Genomic DNA, 21,888 nt, shown 5'->3' on the forward strand with positions numbered 1-21,888 from the left:
TCTCAATGAGTATTCAGTTTCTGCGACAGAATCGGGAAGACATGGAGAAGTAACAGAAACATGGCAGCATGGTGTGAAAGCGTGTGGTGTGGTGTGGGGTGGGGCGAGGGGTGGGGCAGTGGTTGTTACGACTTGTGAGACGAAACAGATACTGTACAATAAATTTTCATGTTATCAAGTTAACCATCTTGAAGTATATACAAATATATGATCATCGTACGTTGGGTAAAGCGAATGAGGGCGCATGTGTGAAAACGCTGTCATCATATTTTGAAGTGCTCATGCTCGGGCCACCCATTCTGATTTATGTTTTCATAGATCACATCTGGGATGGTTCCTTTAATAGGCCAGTCACAGTCTATAATCTGTTCACTCCTCTTTAAACACATTTGTGACGTAAATGCGTAGGCTTCCGCAGTCGGTGTCAGTATCACTAAAAGCCTTCTGGGTATATTGTCGCGTCGTCTTATAAAACACTAAAATCTACCGACGTCTCGGGCGAAACTAATCGGTCTTTGTCTCAAGGAAGGCCATTGCAACTCGGCCGAAACTGTGGTATTTATAGTGTTTTATAAGACGTCGCGGCAATATACCCAGAATGCTTTCAGTGAGAAACGAGTGGCGAATTGTGCTATGATGACAAGCCCTACATTATTGTAAAATAATCCTTGGAAGAATAAACTACTAATATTGGAGAAATAAAAAACCAGACTAGTGAAACGTAGGTGCTGAAAATATTGTGTTATCTGAAAGTAGTTTTTCTAGTCACTAAATTAGTTTAATTCGAAAGGAATGGAGAAAAACCATCGCAAGAAAAGGACAGTAATAGTAATTTGACGTTAACGAAGGCATGCCAAGCAAGTAAACGGACAGCACAAGGCACTCGTGCACATTCAAATCACACACGCACCAAATCGAGCAGAACGCATTTCACTCAGTTACGAGAAATCGGAAACATAGTACGCAGTTGATAAGCTCTTGCCTCCGTTCGCAGTTTACAGTGAAGCGACAATCTCAAAAGCACCGCGGCGCGGAACATGTTACTGTCATCAGACCAAGAGGGAAACCTGCCGTATCAGTCCAAGTCCTTCCGGTTCCCTCTAACAAGACGCTGTCATCTTCGATGAGCAATATTTTCCCCAACTCTTGTGTGTTTCTGGAGAAACCTTTCGATTCACAATACTGTTTCATCGAGTAGCCTATGTAGTCGTTAAGCCTATATGGAACATTTTGGTTTTGATTTATGATAAATCGTGCAGCTCTATAGGTGTTCCCAAGCAAACTGACAGTACTCTTGAATGGTTTGAGCGAGAGTTTGTAACCGCGTGGAACGTATTTTTCGCAGTATTCTTCCAATAAACTGATTTCCAGCGTCTGTTTGCCAGACAACTGCAGATGTGTATCTGTTTTCAGACGTTCTTGGTCTCTAGCCCTTATGGTGAAAATATGCTACCGATTCTGCCTCAAACAACTAATATTTCCACCTGTTTAACTTGTTTGCCACCGTGTCAAGCGCTATTACTTATGAATCTTCCTACATCCGCACTGCTGTTAAGTGATGCCTTTTCTTCTTTGCACAACAGCGTCGTTAAGAAAGATTCAAACAAAGTGGACATTTTGAGCTCTTTGTTACAGAAAGTATTCAAATGAATCCAATATATACGACTGAACCTGAACCATACCGACAAAATTTCGGAGGTTGTTCCGGAATATTAAGTATTTGGGTTTAAGAACATCGTGGTTTCCGGTAGCTTTCTACAGCGTAATTGCATTTCACCAAATTTCTTACCGAAATATATCCTCGTATCTGTATTGCACAGAAAATATATTCACAAATGAGGAAATATACCCATGAGCCGTGTCTCGTTTGGTAATAAACTTGTTCCATTCCCTTGCTGTTAACAACAATTAATGCCCACTTTGTTATTTGCCCTAAAGCAGGCATTTAGGGCCGGTCCGTTCTGTCTCCGGTTCGTTTCCCAGCTATGTTATGTGTTCGTTAAAAGTGATAAATAGCAGCAGTATGGATAAGTTTACACATGAAGAGTTGGGAGATATGCACCTCGTGTGCCGGTTCACTGCCAACGGCCTTGTCGTAATGGTAGCACCGGTTCCCGTCAGATCATCGAAGATTACGCGCTGTTGTCTAATGGAGTGCACTCAGCCCTTTTGAGTCCAACTAAGAAGCTATGAAAGTATCGGATCCGCTCACGAAAAGTAGCAACTGCCGGGAGAGCGGTGTGCTGCCTTCATGCCTCTCCATATCTGCCTCCAATGACACCTTTCGGCTGGGGACGACATGGCGATCGGTCGGTGCAGCTTGGCACGGAAGTGGCGTATTCGAACGTATAGTTTCACAGAATGCAATGTGGCAGCACGACGCCACTGTACTGAGCTGTTCCAGTAGTGAATGCAACCCGATCGAAATACTTTTGTATCCGAGAGTTTTTGCATTACTCTATTCCGTGTTGCACATTTTAGTGATGGCGCACGGTATTATCACAGAAACAAACGTAAATGACATAACAAACGAAATAAATCGTTTAAACTTCTCATCACAGCAGTAACTTCGCAGGTCCGCTTGGTAACAGTTATCTGAGAGGTAGCAAAAAAGTCGCCTGAGTTAAAGTGCTGTTTAGGAACTACTAGGGGGATGGCAAGAGTTTTCAAGCCGTAAGTGTTCATTACCTGGCTAAGGATACGAATGCATTTTTTTCCTCATCCTGCAGTCTTTTACTTATGTCCGCTGCGGCAATAATTTAAAATTTAGTATTTAGTATAGAGTAGAAAAATTAAAAACAATGATGCAAACGGTACATGTTGACATGTAGCACACTGAAAAATTGACACTGTCACAATAAAATGTATTTGTAGAGACAAGGTTAAACGCTACGAAAATTTTGCTGGAGCACTGGAAATGTGTAAACAAAAAGCGTGTAATACTAATTGTGTTTCAATTCAGCAATGTTGTGTACAACCTGGGAATATTAATTACAGCGTTCAAGTAGCTACATTTAGTTCTTAATGAAATTCGTGATAAGTAATGTATCTCTGTTTCAGTCCAACGGATCCGTTCCGGAAAACATGTTTTCAGTACCCTGCCAGCAGTCACCAAAAGTTCTAGTAATGAAATACAAACCCCTGAAGGTGGCCAACTCTTTATAGTCCACTGGTGAAAGTGTTAATATAACAAAGTGGCGTGCCGATGTCTATCACCAACGACATCAAATAAAGCGTATATTAAGTACAATCTGCCTTCTGCAGTCTTAAAATTATCTCATGTACTTCTGAGCAATATATTTCTGCATGTTTGTGTTTGGTATTAGCTCTTAAATAAAAATGTACTTCAGATTTTTCACTGCTTATTCAACGTTCTTTAAGACTATTATATTTCACTTAGACTTTGTCGATGTAATCTTAGCATATCTATTTCTTTTAATTTTTAGTTTTGCAAATATGTGTTATTCATTTTTGTTTTATGTGATTTCTAAGATCCTTGGTTGATTTCGTCTTAGTGGATCTATGGAACATGAAGTATATATCTATCCAAATGTTAAAGCTATTTTATTTCTACTTTAAAGTAGCATCAGAGCCTTTCCAATCAAGATTTTCCCTCCTCTGATGTTACTAATAAAATTTTTATTACTCATGTTTTAACTGCACTCTGGGAGACTGCTGCTGTTCATTCAGAAATGGGGTTTAACGACACAGAGATACTATCTTTAAAAACGTAAATAAGCGGCATTAGTTGAATACTGTAAGCCACTGGACAATACAACAATATGTAAATTGTTTAGTGCAGCAGTTGGCAGTATTCATAGTTATCACTTACAAGGAAAATAATAATAGCACATTTGATGACGCGATTACAGAGCTAAATCCAGTATAACCGAACTTAAAGTAAAATATCGCCCAAACTTGCTTTTTTTTCTTAAATGTCTAAATACTATAAATCTGACTTATCAGAAGAGGAATCTTAACAGTGCATACCATTGCACTCTCGTGGCTATTTTTGTGGTCCAAGAGGTATTTAACAGTTATCAGACGACGAAGTTTGACATATAGGTATAACTGACAATTACATCTAATTTAAGCAATTCAACAATGAATGTTGAATTACACAAATATAACAGGAGATTTAGAAATAAATAAATTAAAAAATCTCGGTAGGCCTATTATAAACTGTAAAGTTGACTTAATGAACTCTGTCATTTAATTGCCTCGGTTTCCGACGATCTCAACTCCTCGAACACCTCTACAGCGTCGAAAATGCTCTTTTTTTTTTACCGAAATGAGATAATATAGCGTCGTGTATTTTACATATAATTTGTATTAAAAGAATCGGTCAACTTTTTAATTAACTGCATTAGATCTGTCACCTAATTTACATACTAATTTCTACGTTACATTTCAACTGAGCTGTGTTATCACATAAACCTAAGGCACTGTTTTATACGCCAAATTAAAATTTTACGTTTTCACAACTGTCGCAAACTCTACACGAATATTGGATGTATGAATTGTGTCGTTGAAAGTATGTCTGCATCACTGACGTTACACGCGCTGGATGATGCCTCAAAAACAGTTTAACAAAAATTTGTAACCATAATGATACTCTTAACAAAACATTTTTGTTTTACTGACATTAACGGTAGTCAAGCAGCAGTATCAGAGTGGCGTATACACAAGCATACATCAGTTACATCACAGATAAAAGCTGAATACTCTATGCAGTGTTTATACGTTCTGAAAAGCATACAGCAGTTTACTTTGAAATCATGGGGTTTTAAAACAATTTCTGTATGTGCAAAAAATTCCAGGTGCTAGCCAACGTCATCTCTGATAATTAACAGACTGTAGTTGCAGTGATATTAGAAGCGGTCGCAAAGTAATTTTGCTACTGAGAACAATCAGATTTTAGGAAGATTAAAGGTACTGTCAAATAACACGAAAGATACAAACGAATTACTCTGACCACGTCATGTTTCCTTTACCGATAGTCTGGCTTAGTTACACGACCACTTTCAAATGAAACGAGAAAGACATCTGCCCTAAAACGATGATTGCAAACCTTCCCTGTAATAGTAATAAATTAGCGCCAAAGGCGCAATATAATCAAAACATATGCACCATTAATTCAGTTCGCTTTAAGTACAGGTAGCCACACTTCCAAAATGACAGGTGAACAAAAAACGATTAAGCCCGTATACGGATTTAAAGAGAAAATCAAGTATACTTTGACGGTTAGCACCGAACACTACAGCAAATTAGGTGCTGAAGTGGATGAATACTACTATAAAACGGTGTTTTACTGCTGAGATATGGTATCAGAAGAGGCTGTATTTTAGTCTTACGGTAGTAAGCAATATGTATAGAAACAATCTACATTAAGTAATGAGTATAAACACAGACCTGCATGTCGTTTCTGATGCATATAAATCCTTTCCTAGGACGTATTTCCTTCTTGACATTACACTTTAAATTCAACAGCACTGAAGTTTAGCACTCCACAATTCTCACTGTTGTTTTGGCACCAATGTCACCAACACACGGAAACCCTTCAACACCTGTGCGAATTCACTTGTGTTTTTAACCTTCCTATCTTATACGTGGCACTACAGAATCACGCACTTTGTTTATAAACACACATATTTTGCTGGTTATAGTTCGTTCCTATTCGAGCACGTACACAAACGCGTAAACCATCGTAAATACAACTTTCCCTCCAGAATATTTTCACATATGTGATACGAAAAATATGGTTTCCTTCCGTAAATCCCACAATGCACTGCGGTGCTTAACACGGATCCATGATGCGTCCGATGCAACATGGAGGTCACAGAATTGGAGCCCATCTGCCATAGCAGTATTTACCAATGTTTGAGAGATGAATACTCATTCACAGAGGTCGCTATCAAATCGGGTCCAAGATGTCGCCCTATCACATTAAGTTTGTAAGTCGATTCCAACAGCTTACAAATTATGATCGGTCTCGGCAATTTTCCAACTCACAGCCTCTCAAATATCGCATAAAACGTCTGTATTAAGAGCCTGGGAGACCTCATTTACGAGAAACCATATTAATTCCCCGGTTGAAATATAAGAAAGGGCGCGCCATTTAAAATGTGACAATTGGCTCATTTCGTTCGTTTTCGGTAAATAAGCGTATTTAGTACATGCAAATTCCGGTTCTTTAAAATTTATTTTGTAATTCACGTAAGTAGTGCAAACAGTGTAATGGAAAGCATATTATTTTTTTGCAAATGTTTATTATTTTACAAATGAACGGATGTAGTAAGTATGTAATGGTATATATAGTGAGATACTCAGAGCCTAAAACTAGAAACAAAAAATGTATTCGGGGTAAAAGTACAGAGTAACCCGATTAATTAAGGAGTAATAACTGAACATAATAATTTTATATGTTAAGTACCTCGAGCACGTGTGATACACCACACACGTTTTGGATGATAACTTTTTTAGAATATTGACACTTTAACTCTTGAACTGCAGTTTACAGTGACAGCACACCTACGAATTATTACCTGATTTTCTTGACCAACCTCTTTCCATAGAAAGCCTAAATCACATATAACTTCACTAAGACCTGTACATTGCTTAAAAATACTAGCTAATGGTATTTCCTATCCAGGGATTATCTGCTCATATTATAGCCGTCTATATGAAGCAGTGTTATTAAGTTTCCCCTATAAACGGTAATTTGTTTTTCTTGTAGGTTTCATATGTGGTAGACACACATACCTTTATATGGTATACTTAGGTTGCTGAACAATGTTGATTGTATCAGGGACCATAGTTTTACCCTCTATTCAAATTATTTAATATATATTGAAATCCATTTTAATTTAGTTTTCAGAAAGGGCTTGCAGCTGTATAGCTTGTGTTCAGTGTTGTTACTTCTATGATAAGGAGGCATCAAATATAAACTGATGAAGAACCAGACAAATTTCATTTATTAAGTTTCCTATTTTAAGGAGCACAGCTTCTGTGCACAATAAAAACCAACAGAAAACGGGATAACATCTGCAATGTTTTCATGTTCTGTCAACATTTTTAAATAGGCTGACTGCACTTCATGGTATTCTGTGTTATATCTGTAACTGTCTAGTGAGAAAAGTTGTTTATGCTTGTTTTGTTTAAGTAATTCCTTTATGAGAACAATAACACAATGTTGGTAACATAATAAGAAATGTATATTCTGAATAGTTGAAGATGATGAACTGCAGTATATATTACAGAATTCAGTGTTAGGACCATTATGTGGAAGTTGTAGATGAGGAAGTGACTGTGTATGTTTTTGACACACTTATACAGTAAGAGTAAGGGAATAAATATTCTGGTGCAAGCCATTCTATTTGAAACCACGTTGTCAAATTATGTGCCATGTTGTAGCCTGTTTTATTCAGTTAATAATATAAAGGAATATGGGCATGTAATACGGAAAGGACAGATAAAATACCTCATGAAAATGCCCTATCTGTTAATAGAAGTACATAGGCTAAAATTAATGACAATGCAAGCAAAAACAAAAACTTACATGAAAAAACTCTGTTGAATTTGCCGTCTCAGTTCTCACAGAAGTTCAGTGTAACAAATTTCAAATACCAGAATTGTATTTATAATGAGCAAAATGTTCCAAATAGTTGATGTAGATGCATTGCTACACCTACATCTATATTCCAAAAGTCACCATAGCGTCTATGGCGGAGTGTACTCCATGTACTACTGTCAATCGACCCTTTCCTCTTCCAGTCGCAAATGTTTCATGGGAAGAATGATAGCTGGTAAGCCTCCTTATCAGCTCGAATCTCTCTAGTTTTACCTAATACGGTATGCAATTTGGTCATATTAATCCAAAATATTCATGTTTTTATCAATTTGATGCTTGACAGCAAGAGTGGATACATGCAGAGTTTTAAAATTATAGGAGAATGAATTTAAGTATACCAAGGCACTTGTGCAGAAATAAATTCAGAGGATTAAAAGTATTAAAATACCTGTAATGTACCTCATTTTTTAAAGTAAACTGCCCATTCATGGTAAATTACAATGTTCAGGGCTACAGCATTATTTCTGAAGATAATTATCATATTGACTGTTATCACTATACATTAATTGACTTATGTTCTTGCTTAAGCTGCATGCAAAGTAAGTATGTAATCAGCTTGGCGCACTTTTCAAGAATTCATTCAAATTTACGAATTTCCAGCATGCTGGAGTAGCTGTGGGTCAGCAACTTCTGTTAATCAGTACAATGAAAAACTAGTCCAAAGTTGCAAAGTTTAATTTTTTTTATTCACTTGATGACCAGTTCCAGGACGAGACCCATTTTCAAATTATCGTAGCATAGTCAAAAATATTATTTCTGAAGATGTGAAACCCATGTCAAAAATGTGCAATCAACAGTTATGCACTCTAACTTTTCGTTGCACATTTTTGGCATGTATTTTATATCTTCAGAAATGCCACTTTTGACTATGTTACGATTTGAAAATAGATCTTGGCCTGGAGCTAAAGCCATTGAGCAGATAAAAAAAGTAAAATTTGCAATTTTGGACTGGTTTTTTGTTATACTGATTCATTTAAATGTTGCCTGGTCATGACTTTTTGCTCTGTAGAAGGGTGTACTAATAAGCAAATCAGAAGATGAAATTATATTATTATGAGAGTTATTTTGCAAGCACTTTGCTCTGCTGATGATTTATCTTGTTTGTTTCACGTGCGCGAGTGGAGCTCAAGAGCGACATCAGCAACAGTGAGAGAAGAGATGGGGAGATGACATCAACAAATTGCAGTTTGTGTCATTTATGTTAAAACCTTAAGCATAGGCTATATCTTTATCTGCAATTATCTTCTTAGTAAGATGTGTAGTGAATGTTATGTATTTACATGAAACTTTGTTTTAAGTATTGTTTGTATCCTTACTCATATACTTTCATAAATATAATTATTTATTTCATGTAAATTCAGTCTGTGCATGAACTGACTTATTCAGTATTGCCTCTTGAAAATTATACATGTATAGAACTCACATTACAGTAACTGACTTGTGGCGTGGAGGACGAAAAGGTCTTCCTCCCCAATTCATTGCAAGTTCTGCATTTTATTACTTTTCAGCTCTGAGTTTTGACCTTTTCTTGTATCACTTAACATCATTTGGCAGTGACTAAAGGAAACCAGATTGTCCGTAGGAACAACCTCTTCAAAGGGCCTTTTTCCAAAAACCACAAGACATGCCGTCATGCTTTTTCCATAATCTTGTTGTTGTTGTGGTCTTCAGTCCTGAGACTGGTTTGATGCAGCTCTCCATGCTACTCTATCCTGTGCAAGCCTTTTCATCTCCCAGTACCTGCTGCAACCTACATCCTTCTGAATCTGCTTAGTGTATTCATCTCTTGGTCTCCCTCTACGATTTTTACCCTCCACGCTGCCCTCCAATACTAAACTGGTGATCCCTTGATGCCTCAGAACATGTCCTACCAACCGATCCCTTCTTCTGGTCAAGTTGTGCCACAAACTTCTCTTCTCCCCAATCCTATTCAATACTTCCTCATTAGTTATGTGATCTACCCATCTAATCTTCAGCATTCTTCTGTAGCACCACATTTCGAAAGCTTCTATTCTCTTCTTGTCCAAACTATTTATTGTCCATGTTTCACTTCCATAAATGGCTACACTCCATACAAATACTTTCAGAAATGACTTCCTGACACTTAAATCAATACTGGATGTTAACAAATTTCTCTTCTTCAGAAACGCTTTCCTTGCCATTGCCAGCCTACATTTTATATCCTCTCTACTTCGACCATCATCAGTTATTTTGCTCCCCAAATAGCAAAATTCCTTTACTACTTTAAGTGCCCCATTTCCTAATCTAATTCCCTCAGCATCACCCAACTTAATTAGACTACATTCCATTATCCTTGTTTTGCTTTTGTTGATGTTCATCTTATATCCTCCTTTCAAGACACTGTCCATTCCATTCAAATGCTCTTCCAAGTCCTTTGCTGTCTCTGACAGAATTACAATGTCATCGGCGAACCGCAAAGTTTTTATTTCTTCTCCATGAATTTTAATACCTACTCCGAATTTTTCTTTTGTTTCCTTTACTGCTTGCTCAATATACAGATTGAATAACATCGGGGATAGGCTACAGCCCTGTCTCACTCCCTACCCAACCACTGCTTCCCTTTCATGCCCCTCGATTCTTATAACTGCCATCTGGTTTCTGTACAAATTGTAAATAGCCTTTCGCTCCCTGTATTTTACCCCTGCCACCTTTAGAATTTGAAAGAGAGTATTCCAGTCAACATTGTCAAAAGCTTTCTCTAAGTCTACAAATGCTAGAAACGTAAGTTTGCCTTTCCTTAATCTTTCTTCTAAGATAAGTCGTAAGGTCAGTATTGCCTCACGTGTTCCAGTGTTTCTACGGAATCCAAACTGATCTTCCCCGAGGTTGGCTTCTACTAGTTTTTCCATTCGTCTGTAAAGAATTCGTGTTAGTATTTTGCAGCTGTGACTTATTAAGCTGATAGTTCGGTAATTTTCACATCTGTCAACACCTGCTTTCTTTGGGATTGGAATTATTATATTCTTCTTGAAGTCTGAGGGTATTACGCCTGTTTCATACATTTTGCTCACCAGATGGTAGAGTTTTGTCAGGACTGGCTCTCCCACGGCCGTCAGTAGTTCCAATGGAATATTGTCTACTCCGGGGGCCTTGTTTCGACTCAGGTCTTTCAGTGCTCTGTCAAACTCTTCACGCAGTATCATATCTCCCATTTCATCTTCATCTACATCCTCTTCTATTTCCATAATATTGTCCTCAAGTACATCGCCCTTGTATAGACCCTCTATATACTCCTTCCACCTTTCTGCTTTCCCTTCTTTGCTTAGAACTGGGTTTCCATCTGAGCTCTTGATATTCATACAAGTTGTTCTCTTATCTCCAAAGGTCTCTTTAATTTTCCTGTAGGCGGTATCTATCTTACCCCTAGTGAGATAGGCCTCTACATCCTTACATTTGTCCTCTAGCCATCCCTGCTTAGCCATTTTGCACTTCCTGTCGATCTCATTTTTGAGACGTTTGTATTCCTTTTTGCCTGTTTCACTTACTGCATTTTTATATTTTCTCCTTTCATCAATTAAATTCAATTTTTCTTCTGTTACCCAAGGATTTCTAGTAGCCATCGTCTTTTTACCTACTTGATCCTCTGCTGCCTTCACTACTTCATCCCTCAATGCTACCCATTCTTCTTCTACTGTATTTATTTCCCCCATTCCTGCCAATTGCTCCCTTATGCTCTTCCTGAATCTCTGTACAACCTCTGGGTCTTTTAGTTTATCCAGGTCCCATCTCCTTAAATTCCCACCTTTTTGCAGTTTCTTCAGTTTTAATATACAGGTCATAACCAATAGATTGTGGTCAGAGTCCACATCTGCCCCTGGAAATGTCTTACAATTTAAAACCTGGTTCCTAAATCTCTGTCTTACCATTATATAATCTATCTGATACCTTTTAGTATCTCCAGGGTTCTTCCATGTATACAGCCTTCTTTCATGATTCTTAAACCAAGTGTTAGTTATGATTATGTTGTGCTCTGTGCAAAATTCTACCAGGCGGCTTCCTCTTTCATTTCTGTCCCCCAATCCATATTCACCTACTATGTTTCCTTCTCTCCCTTTTCCTACACTCGAATTCCAGTCACCCATGACTATTAAATTTTCGTCTCCCTTCACAATCTGAATAATTTCTTTTATTTCATCATACATTTCTTCAATTTCTTCGTCATCTGCAGAGCTAGTTGGCATATAAACTTGTACTACTGTAGTAGGTGTGGGCTTCGTATCTATCTTGGCCACAATAATGCGTTCACTATGCTGTTTGTAGTAGCTTACCCGCATTCCTATTTTCCTATTCATTATTAAACCTACTCCTGCATTACCTCTATTTGATTTTGTGTTTATAACCCTGTAGTCACCTGACCAGAAGTCTTGTTCCTCCTGCCACCGAACTTCACTAATTCCCACTATATCTAACTTCAACCTATCCATTTCCCTTTTTAAATTTTCTAACCTACCTGCCCGATTAAGGGATCTGACATTCCACGCTCCGATCCGTAGAACGCCAGTTTTCTTTCTCCTGATAACGACATCCTCTTGAGTAGTCCCCGCCCGGAGATCCGAATGGGGGACTATTTTACCTCCGGAATATTTTACCCAAGAGGACGCCATCATCATGTAATCATACAGTAAAGCTGCATGCCCTCGGGAAAAATTACGGCTGTAGTTTCCCCTTGCTTTCAGCCGTTCGCAGTACCAGCACAGCAAGGCCGTTTTGGTTATTGTTACAAGGCCAGATCAGTCAATCATCCAGACTGTTGCCCTTGCAACTACTGAAAAGGCTGCTGCCCCTCTTCAGGAACCACACGTTTGTCTGGCCTCTCAACAGATACCCCTCCGTTGTGGGTGCGCCTACGGTACGGCTATCTGTATCGCTGAGGCACGCAAGCCTCCCCACCAACGGCAAGGTCCATGGTTCATGAGGGGGCAAAGATAATCTTGAGACATAATTTTCTTGGTCAAGTGAACAAGTTGTAAGGTGAAGATTGGTCAGTTCCTTGTGTACAGACCCACAAACTTAGCTGGATTCACAATACAATTTCTCTCTTTCCACACTGACTTCTTCTAGTGATAGCTATTGTCTTGAGCTGGTGACTGTACCCACACAGCCGATCAGCCTGTCTTCATTCTGGAGGTTGTAACATTAACAGGTGTGAGGGTTGGATATTCAGTTTGAGCAAGACTTCTTGCCCATTTATTGATTTTCTGAACATACTTGCTTCAAGCTCCTTAGCTGACGTACAAAGCCATCCATGTTAAGTCTCACAGAAGTAAATTTACAGAAGGAAATGACAATGCTCAAGAGGTACAATTGACACACAAGTTCTCTCAGATGAAAACTGAAATCATCCAACAAAGGAAAGGCAACTGGACGTGATGGAGTACTTCTGCTGTTTTATTTACGTTATTTAGAACACACTCCCCTGCTACGTACATTTCATTAAAGGTCACTGAAACAAAAATGATTCCAAGCAATTGGGAAAAGTCACTGATTATTCTCATTCCAACAAGTGTTGTCAGGGAGGCATATACACAAGACAATAAGTTACATTTGCTGACATCAGTCAGTTGTAGAAGTAGGAAATATGTTTTAAGCTACTGTATTATGACCTTTTTGGAGAACAAGAATTATTTTCTTCGCAAATTCTCACGAATTTTACAAACAGCAGACCTATAAAACTCTGTCATCCAGTACATAGTGACACCCACATTCATGCTGTGTCCTGTGACGTTGCTTCAGTTCCACACTGTTGTCGTGTGAAAAAGAAAAGCGCTTATGGAATATTGTATTGTTACTGGATTGAAGACTTGCTAATAAACAGCACACCATCTGTGGATGTATGCCAAAGGCTATGAGGGGTAGTCATAAAGTTTGAATTATCACCTCAAAAAATTAAGTTAAACCATTTATTTTGTAACTGAAGGTGGAGGGGGAAGAAAGGAAAGGGAAGGAACTAATGATATCAGCTGCCTCGAGACTTTATGCGGAATCAGCAGCGACAAGTGACAATGTGTGTCGGACTGAACTTAAGTGTGCATTTGCTCAGGTGTTGGATTCATTGTTCATTAAGGCCAATCAGTTATTGACGCTGCTGGGAAGCATGCTGAGACAGTCCGCGCATTTGCAGTAAACACTGTGTTCAAGAGCTGCAGTGGTTAACATGACTGCTTAGTAAGCAGGAGATCCCCCGGGTTCGAGTCCCAATCCGGCACACAGTTTCACTCATTAGTGAAAATTCTGCATAAATTCCTGATGCAGCTGATGTCATTATTTCCTTCCCTTTGCTTTTCTTCCCCCCACCCTCCCCCCGATCTTCAATTACATGATATGTATCACAGCTACGAATTTTACATGCAGAACAGACACCGTGCATTCATATATTTTTTATTTGTTTGCCAGTACATATCTGCAGTTCTGGTACACATTGAAATTGCACACTACAGTTCTCTAGCATTCCCCAAGGGAAGCTAAAGCAGAATGATTTGGGCTGTTTATAAAGTGGATGATCATGCAGTAATTCATTCTTGGCAGCAGCGGAAATGTTGCAGGCGTGTCAGTCCAATCCAAATGGGTAAATGAGTCATCTGAAATGGCTTGATACAACTGCAGCACTTCTGCTGTTGCTGAAAATGAATCCCGCACAATACTCCACTTTATTGACAGCGTGCAGCATTTTGTTTTGCTCTTGTTGTGTTGTTCTGTAGTACTATGATGCAGAGATTTCAATGTGTAACAGGTCTGTGTACATGCACTTGCATAAACATCGTACTAAACATTCTCCGCATTGTACTGAAATCAGTCTTTTGTGCTTAGCTGGCTCTGTCAAATCCCTCCACCCCCCCCCCCCCCCCCCCTCTCCAGAAGAGTGTCCTTTCCCACTGCCACAGTGTTTACTGCGAGTCTCTGGATTGACATCTTGACATACCTGTGGCCCAAATTGGTAGCGACATTCAGATTACTAGGTGTTACTGTGCCAACAGTGAAAAAGATATCATTGATATTTCTGTAAATCTTCTACAGATTGTTGTATTATGGTATTTTGGCCAGTTGTAAGCTATGTTGAAGTTAATTACAGCATTTTAGTGAAGCTGTTAAAGAGAGTGCTCAGGCCACTGTGTCATTAAAAACATTTTCCACTTTTTTTACAAAACAATTTTTAACTCTTCAAACTAGTCTATGTTCTTTCCTTTAACCAATGAGTTAGAACTTTACCTAATCCAGTTACTGGGTGTCCGATTTGATTGGCTAATGTGAATCTACTGAAATTTTTTGGTCTAAAGGCATGCTTGTGCCTACTGTATCTCAATTTAAAGCTCCTTCTCACCTGCCTTATGTCTTTTGCATCACACAATGAGCACTGTATTTTATAATGTATGTTCTGACACAGTTATTCAAATATATTCTTCAGAACATGATGTAATCTATGTCCCAGTGAGTTATCAGCTGTGAACACCACCTTAACATTGGGCACTGTAAAAATGTTAGCTAATTTTTGTGAAATGCTGCCATAAAAAGTTAAGATGTTGCTGACAGCATCTTCCATCTTATCAGTTTTCATTTTTACTACACCTCTGGACGAGACTGACAATCAGATTTTTGGGTGACTCTTTGTATTGACTGTAAATTATTCTTTTTATCTTCAATTCAGCCTGCCTGGATCAACTGGACTTTGGGACCTAAAGAGATATGCCTTCTGAACTTCTAAATCCTTGTAAACATTAGGTTGGCTGGAATCACTATGTGTAGCCGTATCAGAAGTTGTCTGTTTCCTATATACACTGAAAGCATGTAGTCCATCATGTCACTGAATATTAACATCCAGGAACTGTACACTCCCCTTGTTTTTGTGTTGCCCTGATTGACACTCTATAATAAGAGACAGATGGATGTATTTGACAGAGTTGCTCAAAGTGGATAGATTTTAAGATGGAGACTTTTCAGTTTGATTTCTAAATGTCTAACATTTGTTTAGTTTTAATATAGGCAAATTCCTATATAGGTAACCTGGTGGTGGGAATGACATGTGAGTGGGGCAAAGTTAACTTTTCCACCGGCAAGTGCATCAGGGTCAACATGAGAAGCAGAATGGCAGCAAAGATAAGGTGCTGGGCCATGGTCGGTGTGGATGAGAAACCAGTGGTCTCACATCAGAAGACCGCATCTCCCAGTGTGGCAGCTGTCGTCATAATGTGAGGAGTTGCAGGCCGGTAGCAAGATATACAAGTTGGGTGTGTGTGTGTGTGTGTGTGTGTGTGTGTGTGTGTGTGTGGAACAGGGAGTGCACCAGGGTCTTGTTGCCTTGCAGCAGGAGTGCCATCAGGAAGGATGTTCCTGTTACTCTGGTTTGACAGTTGCAAAGTACTGACGCTAATTATTTACAGAAGAATGGAAAAAGTGTAGAAATTGACCTCAGGGAAAATTAGTTTGAGTTCAAGAAAATGTAGGAAACCGCGAGGCCGTACTGACCCTGCGGCTTATCTTAAAAGCAAACTTAAATTTATAGCATTTTTAGGTTTAGAGAAAGCTTTTAAGAATATCGAAATTTTGAAGATAGCAGGGATAGAACACAAACAGTGAAAAGTTATTTACAACTTGTACAGAAATCAGACAGCAGCTATAATAGTTGATAGACATGAAACAGTAGTAGTGGTTGAGAAGGGAGTGAGACACATCAATGAACACATTGAATAACATCTGGGACAAGCTACAGCTTGTCCCTGATATTATTCAATGTGTTCATTGAGGAAGAGGTGAAGAAAACAAGGGAAAATTTGAAAAATGAATTAAAGTTCAAGGAGAATAAATAAAGACTTTGAGAGTTTTGCTGATGACATAATTCTGTCAGAAACTGCAAAGGAAGTGGAAGATCAGTTGAAAAAAATGGATAATGTGTGGAGAAAATGTTATAAGATCAGCGCCAGCAAAAGTAAAACAAGGGTAATGGATTGCAGCCAAATTAAATCAGGCAATGCTGAGGGAATTAGATTAGTAAATGAGGCACCAGTAGTAGTAGACAACTTCTGTCATTTGGGCATAAAATAAATGATAGTGGACAAAGTAGACTAGCAATAGTAGGAACTTTAAATGCAAACATTTTAGGTTAGGCTTTATCGTGACTGTTATTGACATGAAATGAAACAACTAGTTTACTGTTACCAGTCACTGTTTATTTATCATCACGACGCGTTTGAAAGGTTTAAACCTTCATCATCAGGTGGATTTACATTTGTTAGTATGACATTTGTGTATGTGTTGGTTACAATTTTTTTAATTTATTCAGAAGGTCATTGCCATTTAATTGTGCAACAGGCTTTTACATCTAGTGGCAATAATGAAGTGCATCATATTACTTTGGTACCCTTTATCTTGTCAGTGCTGAGTTGGGATGGGTACAGTTCTTCTCCAGTTTCACAGAGAACCAACAATACCCATATACATGGTATTATTATGATGGAGACCCACTCCCAAAGCAATATTAAAGCTGAAGTTAAAATCTTCTGGATTATTAAGCCGCGTCATGTTTCTTCTAAAATTTTCGACATTTCGACCCCTCTGCTGGGATCTTCCTCAGTATCTTTTGGTGTCCACTACTGTTATATTAAAGCTCTTGCTAGCTCCCTCCATGGGAGAAATCTGTGTACCCCTTCAGTCTGCTCCTAGTGTAATCATGTTTTCAAATGTGACATCGTTTTGAGTGTGATTGCGTATCGTGTATCTGAGCTGGGATGTGGGATCCAACCTAGTATTTGCCAAGGTGGATGAGAAAAACTGCTTAAAAACCACATCCAGGCTGCCTGGCACGCCGGCCCCCATCGTTAATCTGCGAGACGGATTCGATCTGGGACTGGTGCGTTTCCCCGTGTCCTGATGGCGGACACTTTAATGCGCGTGGCTGTCTGACTAGAATTTCTATTGATGTGTAGGGAATGAAAGGATGATGATCATGAGCTATTATTAGTAACCATCCCAGCTTTCACCTGAAGTGGAATGATGTCAGGAAACAATCTCAAGTTTTCACTACAACAACAATGTTTTCTAAATACCATTCATTCCCACCATTACGTGTGTCTTACATATTCTTTCTGAGAACAGAAGTGTCACAAAAGCTTGTTGAAAATGTATGCTGAAATTATGAACAGAAATGAGTACATTGGCAAATTATTTGTCTGGCTCATATTCAATGAAAGGCTCCAGCTGATCATGTCAGACATACCTCATGAGACAGTAAATGAACCCTGACATATTTATAAACATATCCAGCATAGTACAAACTGGTCTGCACTAATAAGTGAATGATCATCGCATGTGGTCTGGATGGCAATAAAAATGTTGTGTGCCTGACCTGAATTCCACAATAACATTATATAAGTAGGTGTCTCCTGCATTTTACTGGATATTGGCTTTTGCTTCAATTTAATCACTAATGTTACACATTATATTTTGCCAAACTGAATACTGATAGCATTATTTTGCTGCTTGGAATATGCTCCATTCCTGCAGTGTAAGTTCACTTCCCTAATTATGAGAAATAACACTTCGTATAGCTGAAAAGTTTTGTCATTCTGAAGTGTGCTTGGAGTCTGACTGCAGTAAACTGATAAATCACATAATTAATTGTGCTACCTTTATGAAGGTTTCTTTTATGGAATATAGTTATACATTCAGAGCCAGTTCTTTGAGGGCTTTCTATGAGTGAATCAGATGCAGCCTAAAACCATGATGCAGTGCCAGTGCTGGGCATATTTATTACTTGTCCCATCCTCTGTGCACTGTCGCTTCTCAGACATCCGGGATACCCTGAAACATGTACAGAATAACACGAAGTGCCATTCTTCTGCAAAGCTATTTTTTTCTTTAAATATTTTATTCTGCATCAACACATACCTACTAATAAACAATATTGAGCCACACTCGATTCTAAATGACTGTGACATATATTTTTATGAAACCTGATTTTGTACAATCACAATTACAGCATAAGTCATCGAGGACTGAAATAATGCTGAGTAAATCAACTAAAGTGCATCTTACGAGCTGGCAGTGAGTATTATTCTGATTGTAAAGGTAGCGGTGCTAACCATCTTCAGGAGACCATGTACATGTGTGGTCCATGTGTGCCTTCCACTTTTTCTCAATTGATGAATGAAACAGAACTGACCAGGGAATGCCTAATACAATACAACTCAAGTTCAAACACAATGAAAATGTTGTTTTATCACCATGATGTTTGTACATTAATTTAACGAGTTCTTATCAATATACTGATGACTCCACTGGACACAGGCTGTCAGAAGACAAAAATACACTTAAAATGTATAAAATAATTGTTAAAAGACATATTGCTGTAGACTATGAGCTTTACAAGATTTTCGTATAAAACAATGTTTCTCAATACTGTTCCATAGAAGAATGAAACATGAGTATTGAACATGTAATATCTGTGAAAGGACAATGGCGTTACTCTATTTGCATTGGACTTGTAGTATTTATCATAATTTTTTCTCTGGCGAATGGGAACTTAAAATATTTCAAATCAGTTTTATTTCTGAAGTTGGACTTTGAAACTGAATATCGCAAAACATGCATTTTTAGTTCATCTGGCATAAGACGATCCATTTCAAGTTTTCTAGCTGCAATATGGTTCGTGGCAGGTGGTACATATTGCACTAGACTGCTTTTTTCAGCAGACAGTGTGACGAAATAAAGATTGCCTTTCGCGGGCAAAGGTCCCGAGTTCGAGTCTCGGTCAGGCACACAGTTTTAATCTGCCAGGAAGTTTCATATCAGCGCACACTCCACTGCAGAGTGTAAAATCTCATTCTGGAAACATTCCCCAGGTTGTGGCTAAGCCATGTCTCCGCTATATCCTTTCTTTCAGGAGTGCTAGTTCTGCAAGGTTCGCAGGAGAACTTCTGTAAAGTTTGAAAGGTAGGAGGCGAGATACTGGCAGAAGTAAAGCTGTGAGTACCGGGCGTGAGTCGTGCTTTGGTAGCTCAGATGGTAGAGCACTTATCCGCGAAATGCAAAGGTCCCAAGTTCGAGTCTCGGTTGGGCACACAGTTTTAATCTGCCAGGAAGTTTCATATCAGCGCACACTCCGCTGCAGAGTGAAAATCTCATTCTGAAATAAAGATTGTTGGTCCCGTTCTGTGTAAGATCAGATTTCTTGTGAAATTACCCTTGTAATTATCAAACAGTTGTTATTGGATGCATGCTTCGATTCTATTTGGAATTGTAAGATTAAACCTCTGACAAAAGCAAATGCCTTTCTTGCGGCTTCTCAACCTGGAGTTTATTCATCGTTTCCAGTTATGTTGTCATGGTGACTGAATAAATCATTAATGGAACATTTTACTTTTTAAAAATCTTCTCTTATTTTATTAATCCAAATTAGTAAATATTCTTCTGATAAATAAGTCTGGCATCTGCCAATTTTTTGGTGAGTTACATTTTGTTCATCTTAATTACTCTGTGAACATGCAATTAACCACTGTGATTTGTTCCATGACTGACAGTTGATTGTGACACCATATAACATTGGATTTTTCATCTAGTGACGTTAAATTACATCTGTTTATGCTTAGCTTCTGACACCGGTCTTTTCACTAAGTGTTGCTGATGTGTAAGCTTCTATGATCTCATAAAAATTTCTGACATTAACTTCCTGTACAAAATTAGGTGTGTATCACTGACAAATAAAACAGTTTTGTAGCTGACACTTCCTGGCAGATTAAAACTGTGTGCCGGACCGAGACTCGAACTCGGGACCTTTGCCTTTCACGGGCAAGTGCTCTACCAACTGAGCTACCCAAGCACGACTCGCGCCCCGTCCTCACAGCTTTACTACTGCCAGTACCTCATCACTTACCTTCCAAATTTCTTGGTTTGTAAAATTGTGTATTAATGTGTTTTAATTATAGTTGCCCTTCAGACATGTAGTGTAGGCCTTCAGCTGCCAGGAAGTTTCATATCAGCGCACACTCCGCTGCAGAGTGAAAATCTCATTCTGGAAACATCCTCCAGGCTGTGGCTAAGCCATGTCTCCGCAATATCCTTTCTTTCAGGAGTGCTAATTCTGCAAGGTTCGCAGGAGAGCTCCTGTTAAGTTTGGAAGGTAGGAGACGAGGTACTGGCAGTAGTAAAGCTGTGAGGACGTGGCATGATTCGTGCTTGGGTAGAGCACTTGCCCGCGAAAGGCAAAGGTCCTGAGTTCGAGTCTCGGTCCGGCACACGGTTTTAATCTGCCAGTAAGTTTCATATCAGTGCACACTCCACTGCAGAGTGAAAATTTCATCCTAGTTTTGTAGCCGTGTGGTGCACTCATGCTAAATTACAGATATTGTCAAAAAAAAAAAGTTTTCACCACCCACATATCTGGCAGTATTTGTGGTCATAGATTCATGATGAGCATGGAATGAAAGATTAAGCATTATGAAAATAAAAATTAATTTTTACTGTGAAGTAAAGAGAGAACAATAAAGACACCTTGTTCAAAACCATACATATGTAAAATGAAAATCTGCTGGATAACAGTCAGTACTATATTGCTTTACCCCATGCACAGGAACACACTTAGATCCTCCTAAGTTCAGTGTTCACAAGTTGACAGAGGTAGTGATACTCTAGCTTGTCCCACTCTTTGACAGTATCATTCAATACATGAGGAGAATTTGTGAGATGACGGAATGCAAACTGCAACTGGTTCCGGGCAGGCACAAAAGGGTTCATATCATCAGATAACAGAGGTCATTTAATTACATCAGGATTTCCCAAACTGTAAGTGGTGGAGCACAGGTGTTCTGCAGGAAGTGAATAAGTGGTCCACGCAAAATTATTAACACCTCCAATTATTTTTTTAAAATTTTGTTACAAGTTCTGTGTTATTAGTTATTTAAAATTGAAGTAATCACTGAATAAAACAAGATTTTCTCCTTTTTAAATTTTTATTAATCTTCAAAATAAACATGGTGCTCCACAGAGTACTGGGATTCTCAAAGTGTTCTATCAGAGGAAAAGTTTTGGAACCTCTGCATTAGACCGATTCCTACCTCCTTGAAGGTGGTCACAAAATGGTGTGATGTGCTCTCACCCTGGTATCTCAAAAGTCAAGCCCATCACCCAAATGCTAGCTCTAGGACTGAACAATATGTGAGAGGATCCTGTCTCTGTCTGCTCCGCTCTCAGATTATCTTCACCAACAATAAGAGATGTGATAGCAGCCAAAACATTGATTGAACCACCAC

At 38.7% G+C, this 21,888-nt stretch overlaps 1 long non-coding RNA gene and 1 other non-coding gene across 2 annotated transcripts; one reads left to right on the forward strand and one right to left on the reverse strand.

Annotated features, from left to right (window-relative positions):
- The first annotated feature begins 5,799 nt into the window (after window positions 1-5,799).
- On the forward strand, window positions 5,800-8,986 carry LOC126428347 (uncharacterized). Its single transcript, XR_007576824.1, has 2 exons — window positions 5,800-5,954; window positions 8,750-8,986. It is a non-coding gene; the product is annotated as an uncharacterized LOC126428347 (long non-coding RNA).
- An 11,399-nt stretch (window positions 8,987-20,385) lies between these two features.
- On the reverse strand, window positions 20,386-20,460 carry Trnas-uga (transfer RNA serine (anticodon UGA)). Its single transcript has one exon. It is a non-coding gene; the product is annotated as a tRNA-Ser (tRNA).
- Window positions 20,461-21,888: the final 1,428 nt, after the last annotated feature.

The sequence above is a fragment of the Schistocerca serialis genome, chromosome 12, assembly GCF_023864345.2.
Source record: "Schistocerca serialis cubense isolate TAMUIC-IGC-003099 chromosome 12, iqSchSeri2.2, whole genome shotgun sequence".
NCBI lineage: Eukaryota > Metazoa > Arthropoda > Insecta > Orthoptera > Acrididae > Schistocerca > Schistocerca serialis.